The following is a 7,448-nucleotide window of genomic DNA, read 5'->3' as shown; positions in this document are numbered from 1 at the left end:
GAAGCTCTTGATCTCAAAATAGTTAAGGAGGCCTGACAAACAGTGACCGCGTATGCGTTAAAATCCTCTTATACTCAAGCTGTATATGTTATGATTTTTTCTTGCAGTTGACAGGGGGAGCCCATACAGTTTCTCTGTGATACTCATGTACTAGAAGTTGGTAAATATAAGTATGTCCAGGTTTCTATCAACCCTTGGAGACCTTTGTAGATACTGCTGGCCACTTCTTCCAGCACAGGCTGGCCACCTGTGTCGGAATGAGTGTGCATTTTGGTCAGTATAAAAGCCCAAGCCTCATACGATGTGGGGGAGGCAGAGCCTCTGCGGGGATGCCCGCTAAGGTTGAGCCTGCCACCTCGCACTGCAATGATGCTTCTTGGAGCTGGTTTGCTGTTAGTCTCCACAGGGTCCTTGTTCTGTACGTGGGACTGTAGTGGGAGTAATGATGGCTTTTGCAGGGACTAAAAAAAAAAAAAAGGGGGGGGACAGGGAGAGAGTAATGATGCTGCACTTAACCTGTCTAGCCTGTCTACCTCTCAAGAACTGAAGAACTGATAACCTGGGGGAGGGGGTATATTTGTGTCCTCCTGCCTACAGGTCCATGGTGACTGCCTGCAAAGTTTGTCAAGCCTTGCCATGAGCTGGACAGATGAATGGATAAACCTGATGCCTCAGCTACAGGAGCTGACCGTGATTACCCCAAGCAGAATGAGATAGAGGAAGAGAAAGAGCAAATAATTGCAAAACATCACTTGGGGGCAGATGAAAAGTAACATCCTGAATATGTGTGCTTGTAAAGTAGCTATTATTAGAGGTTGTGATGTTGTGTATAAAACCACCTGTATTTACTAGCTAGTTGCTAATAAGAAACTGCACTTTGTATTGTATAGATTTGTCACTTGTAAAAGAGAGATGTTAGAGTATGGAAATTTGCAGTAGCTGCTAGAAAATGCTAAGGCAAAAGCTAGAAAAATTTTAATACAATGGTGGTGTTATAAAGCAGGTGATGGAACAAATTAAGAGGGGGGGAGAATTCCACTGGTAAGAAATTTCTTTGGCTAGTCCTTCACTGCCATCAGCATCTTCAACATGCTGCTGCACCCTGTAATAGTTACTCTGCTAATGTAAATTTGTGTGTGCCTTGCTGTAGTAGCGACTTGTTACTGGATAAAACAAAAGGGGGAAGATGTGGAGACAGTGTTCTCACGGGAGAATGCATAATTGGTACATAAACTTTGAATAGTCCTGAAAGATACAGCAAGGCCATAAGAGGCCTGAAGAAGCTTAAGCAAGCAAGATAAGAGGCTGGAATTCACCAAGTTAATGGGAACTGTGGACTGTTGGCAAGCTTTCAAGGTTGAGTTCTCACACCTGTGTTTAACCAATTATATGTTAGTCACTAAGGGTCTTCAAAACATGTATCCAATCATAATATGCCAAATCACTGTAAGTGCTTCAGCCAGGGCCTTGGCTCAACTAAGCAGACTGGGTTGCTGAGTTGCTAAGCAGACAATTTTACATCGAAGGCAATTCCTGATTTGTTTTAATGTTGACTCTGTGTCCTGGGTTCAGCAGTAGCTGTCATGTTTTTTTTTCCTTTGTGTTACCTGGTGCAGTGCTGTGTTTTGACTTCCAGCCTGAGAACAGTGTTGGTGAAGTCAATGTTTTCGGTTGTTGCTAAGTGATGTTTACCCTGACCAAGGACTCTGTGAGGCTCATGCTCTGCCAGGGAGGAGGGGAAGCCGGGAGGAAGCAGAGACCAGGGGCGCCTGACCCGGGCTAGCCAGGGAGGTATTCCATACCACAGCACGTCATGGCCGGGGTGGGGGGTGACTGGGAGTTACCCGGAAGGACACGGGCTTCCGGGTGGAACTCGTTTCCTTGGCCGGTGGTATCGTATTCTCTTCCCTTGTTATTTTCCCTTATCATTGTTTTAGCTGATAGTAGCGGTGGTGATTTGTGTACATTGGTTGCTGGACTGTTCTTGTCTCAACCCGTAGGAGTTGCACTCTCTCGATCCTCCTCCCCGTTCCTCCGGGAGTGGGGAAGGGGAGAGCCCCGGTGCAGGGGGGGGGGAGACGGACACGGACCTTGATTGTTGTTAGCTCGGCACCACTCACTGGGAGTGAGTGAACAAGTTACCTGACTGGGTTTAAACCACGACAGTTCTTTTTGGCGCCCAACGTGGGGCACGAGGGGTTGAGATAAGAACAGATCTGACTGGATTGATAGTCACTCGTCACAATGCTGATTTATTGGCTCTCAAGGTTGTTCCTCTTGATCTCACAGTTTCAGTATATCGTATCTTACGTCCATCCGGTTTTTCCTGTATTAGTGTTTTTCAAGTGTGGGGCTTGGGCTAAGGTTTTTGTCCCATTGTACTTTATGGTAATGACTTGTAATACAATAGAATCATTGATCATGAAACTGATCTGGCTTATGTTCCCAGTGTGGTCACCACCTTTATACTTTGGGAGGTATATGATGGAGGTGCTTAGCAATTACACAGCTTTTTTCTCCTTCTCAGGTGCTCAACCTGTGAAGGAGACATCCTTTTACCCTCCCAGTCGTCCCCCCAGACCATTTACATTTGAGAGTTTTGAATTTTTTGAATGGCCTTTTAATGCTGTTGAGACTTGTTTGCTGATGGTGATGGGAATCACCATGCTAACACGCATACAGAGTGTGTTTTGCCCACTACTGATTTCAAGAGTTAAGCAGATTCAGGTTTGGGTCTTGTCTGGGGTCAAACGACGATGTAGGAGGACCGAGAGATTTTCCCAGAGGCTGGACAGCCATGAGTGGCAGGGTGTGTGGGATAGTATGGGCAAGTATCTAGGTCAGTGGGCCCCTCCAGTACTTTGGAATTTCACTACCGAACAACTGCAAAATCCAGAAGAATTAGTAAAACACTTAAATGAAGTGTGTGGTCATTCTAGCCATACCAGAGATGGACAAATCACGGCAACGTGCTGGGGCTTGGCCTATGCTTACAGGGCCTTGGTCAACACTATCCAGCACCTTCAAAAGGAAAAGAATGTTGGCGGATCTGAGGGCAAAGCAACAGTCGCTACTCAAACTTTGGCTGCAGTGAACTGCGCAGCTACCCCAGCGGCAAGTACAGCAGCTGCTCAAACTTCAACTGCAACAGACAGCGCGGTTACCCCAGCTCCAAGCACAGCAGCTGCACCACCCCCAGCAACAAGTACAGTCGCTACTCAAACCACAGTGATAATCACTGCAGCCAAACCAGAGGACCAATTCGTACCAATATCAGTTGCCCCTGTATGCAAGAGAACAAGCAAAAAAGAGGCAAGAAGGGTGAAGCGAGATGAAGAACCAATGAAATCACCACCCGGTCCAGAATCTGCTCAGGAGTCATCATCACATGACGAAGAAGAAGAAGAAGAGGTAACTTCTCGACCTCGGACCTGAACCGAGCTGCGGAATATGCAAAAAGGTTTTACCTGTCAACCAGGGGAGCACATCATCACCTGGTTACTCCGATGCTGGGACAATGGGGCCGATGGTCACGAACTAGAAGGTACAGAAGCCAAGCAGCTGGGATCACTTGCTAGAGAAGGGGCAATTGACAAAGCAATTGCAAGAGAGAAAACGTCCCTCAGCCTTTGGAGGCGGCTCTTGGCAGCTGTGAAAGAAAGGTTTCCGTACAAGGACGATGTTACGAGTCGTTCGGCCAAGTGGACTACTATAGACAAAGGCATCCAGTCTCTGAGGGAATCGGCCATCGTAGAGATGCTCTATCACATCAAGCCAAATAACGGGGATACACCTATAGATCCAGATGAAGTTGAATGTACACGACCCATGTGGCGAAAACTTACACGGAATGCAACGTCATCATATGCCCATTCATTGGCAACAGTAACCTGGAATGACATAGTACCACTAACAGTGGATGAAATGGTTTATAAACTCCGAGAGTTCGAAGACAATCTCACCCCTTCCATCATCTCAGCTGTGAAAAAACTGTCCCAGGACATCGAAAAATTGAGGGACGATCTATCTGATTTATCCAGCTCCTCACGTGTACCAACACACGTCTCAGCTATTAACAAAAGACGTCCTATTGTTCAAGAGAGGAGATACAGGAGGTATACGCCACGGGGTACCCTATGGTTTTACCTGCTGGATCACGGAGAAGACATGACAAAGTGGGATGGAAAACCTACTTCAGCTTTGGAGGAACGGGTGAGTGAACTGAAGAGGGGAGCAAGGGCCAAGACTGATCGTCCCATGAGAGCTACGGCTTCAGTCTCTGGTGAGCAGTTTCCCAGATGGAGTGGAAGAGCTGATTTTACTCCAGCTCCTGCGATAAAGAAGAATAATCCCTTTCACCACGACTTAAGTGTCCAGTGCTGTGACGACCATTAGAGGGCCCCTGCCTCCAGCCAGGTGTAGGGAGGGGACAATCGGATTTACTGGACTGTGTGGATCAGATGGCCTGGCACATCAGTCCCACAGAAGTATAAGGCTCTAGTAGATACCGGTGCACAGTGTACCCTGATGCCATCAAGCTGTCAAGGGGTGGAACCCATCTATATTTCTGGAGTAACAGGAGGATCCCAAGAGTTGACTGTGCTGGAGGCTGAAATCAGCCTGACTGGGAGGGAGTGGCAAAAGCACCCTATTGTGACTGGTCCAGAGGCTCCACGCATCCTCGGCATAGACTACCTCAAGAGAGGGTATTTCAAAGACCCAAAAGGGTACCGGTGGGCTTTTGGTATTGCTGCTTTGGAGACTGAGGAAATTGAGCAGCTGTCCACCTTGCCTGGTCTCTCAGAAGATCCCTCTGCTGTGGGGTTGCTGAAAGTTGAAGAACCACAAGTGCCAATTGCGACCACAACAGTGAACCGGCGGCAATATCGCACCAACCGAGACTCCCTGATTCCCATCCATCAGCTGATCCGTAGACTGGAGAGTCAGGGGGTGATCAGCAGGACCCGCTCGCACTTTAATAGCCCCATATGGCCAGTGCGAAAGTCTAATGGAGAATGGAGACTAACAGTAGACTATCGTGGCCTGAATGAAGTCACACCACTATTGAGTGCTGCCGTACTGGACATGCTAGAACTTCAGTATGAACTAGAGTCAAAGGCAGCCAAGTGGTATGCCACGACTGATATTGCCAATGCATTTTTCTCAATTCCTTTGGCAGCAGAGTGCAGGCCACTGTTCGCTTTTACTTGGAGGGGTGTCCACTTCACTTGGAACCGACTGCCCCAGGGGTGGAAACGCAGCCCTACCATTTGCCATGGACTGATCCAGACTGCACTGGAACAGGGGCAAGCTCCAGAACACCTGCAATACATTGATAACATTATTGTGTGGGGCGATACAGCGGAAGAAGTCTTTGAGAAAGGGAGGAAAATAATCCAAATCCTGCTGAAAGCCGGTTTTGCCATAAAACGAAGTAAGGTCAAGGGACCTGGATATACTTGGTGGGTAATGCGGGAAGATGGGGAAGTCAAATGTATACCTCAAGGGGATTTGATTTTAGGGGAAAACAGCCAGTGAACTCAATTGTATGCTGTTGCCTGCTGTGTAATGCTTTTATAGCCCATCAACTAGATGTCTCCAGGTCACCAGCGTCTGGCCCTGACTTCCCTCCAGCCATCATCCCAACAGAGAATGAACTTTGAACATCATGGACCGAATGGACACGGCAGCATTATAAGGATTGGTCCATGCTCTAAGAAAATGATTTTTTCCTCTTGGTCTGTATGTATATGGATGTATATATATGGGAGAGCGATGGTGTATTGAAAATGTGGGATCTGAGCACGACGTGAATGGTATGGAATAAGGGGTGGATAATGTCCTGGGTTCAGCAGTAGCAGTCATGTTTTTTTTTTCCTTTGTGTTAGCTGGTGCAGTGCTGTGTTTTGACTTCCAGCCTGAGAACAGTGTTGGTGAAGTCTATGTTTTCAGTTGTTGCTAAGTGATGTTTACCCTGACCAAGGACTTTGTGAGGCTCATGCTCTGCCAGGGAGGAGGGGAAGCTGGGAGGAAGCAGAGACCGGGGGCGCCTGACCTGGGCTAGCCAGGGAGGTATTCCATACCACAGCACGTTATGCCTGGGGTGGCGGGTGACTGGGAGTTACCCGGAAGGACAGGGGCTTCCGGGTGGAACTCGTTTCCTTGGCCGGTGGTATCGTATTCTCTTCCCTTGTTATTTTCCCTTATCATTGTTGTAGTTGATAGTAGCGGTGGTGATTTGTGTACATTGGTTGCTGGACTGTTCTTGTCTCAACCCGTGGGAGTTGCACTTTTTTACGATCCTCCTCCCTGTTCCTCCGGGAGTGGGGAAGGGGAGAACCCCGGTGGGGGGGGGGGACACGGACCTCGATTGTTGTCAGCTCGGCACCACTCACTGGGAGTGAGTGAACAAGTTACCTGACTGGGTTTAAACCACGACACTCTGTAAGACATGCAACACTGCAGAACCTTTTGTTGCTGGAACAGGGACATGGATGTCAGGAGTTTGATGGAATGTGTTGTATGAGTCTCTCTGATTATGCTAATTCGATGTATGCACAGCTGAGAACCCTGGCTCAGCTTACCCAGCAATAGTAAATGAGCAATATCCTAAGAATAACTAGATGGTTGTCTTCACGGGGCATTACAGGTTGAGTCAAACACTGTTGTTTGAAGTATTGCACTTATGTATCATTGTTAGGTTAATCATCGTAGCTATTAGACTTGCTTATAGTTGTGTGATGAAACAGGTGAACAGAATAACCCATAATGCCTTGCTTGCACAAAGAAAAAGGGGGGAATTGTTGCAGAATGACTCTAAGAGCAGAACCATAGAGTTCTGGAGGACTGTGCAAGCAAGGCAGGGGGTGTCCCCCACAGGTAGCCAGAGACCGGACCTGGGAGGAGAATGTGGAGGAAGCTGTGGGGGGCTAACCAATACTGTTGTGCCAAGAAGGAGTGGCTGAATACCACTCCTATATATGTGTGAACTGCGTCACAAATAAACTAGAAGTTGCTTATCACCCATATTGGGTTGGCCTGTCTGCTTCTCCTCGCCGCTTACATTGACACTCATTACCCACCTCTGCCCGCTGTGGGATGAGGGAGAAAATCGGAAGGGTAAAAGTGAGAAAACTCTGGGTTGAGACAAAGACAGTTTAATAAGTAAATCAAAAGCCACTCACACAAGCCAAGCAAAACAAGGAATATATTCATTACTTCCCATTGACAGGCAGGTGTTCAGCCATCTTCAGGAAAGCAGGGCTCCATCACCCATAATGTTTATTTGGGAAATGTCAACTCTGAATGTCCCCCCGCTTCTTTCTTCTTCCCCCAGCTTTATCCTGCTTAGCATGATGTCATAGGTATGGAATATCCCTTCGATCAGTTGTGGTCAGCTGTCCAAGCTGTGTCCCCTCCCAACTACTAGTGCACCCACAGCCTACTCA

At 47.7% G+C, this 7,448-nt stretch overlaps 1 long non-coding RNA gene across 1 annotated transcript in view; it reads right to left on the bottom strand.

The window, feature by feature from the left end:
• Nucleotides 1-549: 549 nt before the first annotated feature.
• The window catches only part of LOC133262199 (uncharacterized), a 170,183-nt gene continuing 163,284 nt past the window's right edge, over nucleotides 550-7,448 (bottom strand). The window contains exon 3 of the long non-coding RNA XR_009741241.1: nucleotides 550-684. This is a non-coding gene — a long non-coding RNA (uncharacterized LOC133262199). The remainder of the gene's footprint in view (nucleotides 685-7,448) is intronic.

Source organism: Pezoporus flaviventris, unplaced genomic scaffold, assembly GCF_033815535.1.
Source record: "Pezoporus flaviventris isolate CSIRO_AGI_PZ_B2104156 unplaced genomic scaffold, CSIRO_AGI_Pfla_v1 ptg000193l, whole genome shotgun sequence".
NCBI lineage: Eukaryota > Metazoa > Chordata > Aves > Psittaciformes > Psittacidae > Pezoporus > Pezoporus flaviventris.
This window is presented reverse-complemented; position numbering and strand designations above follow the sequence as displayed.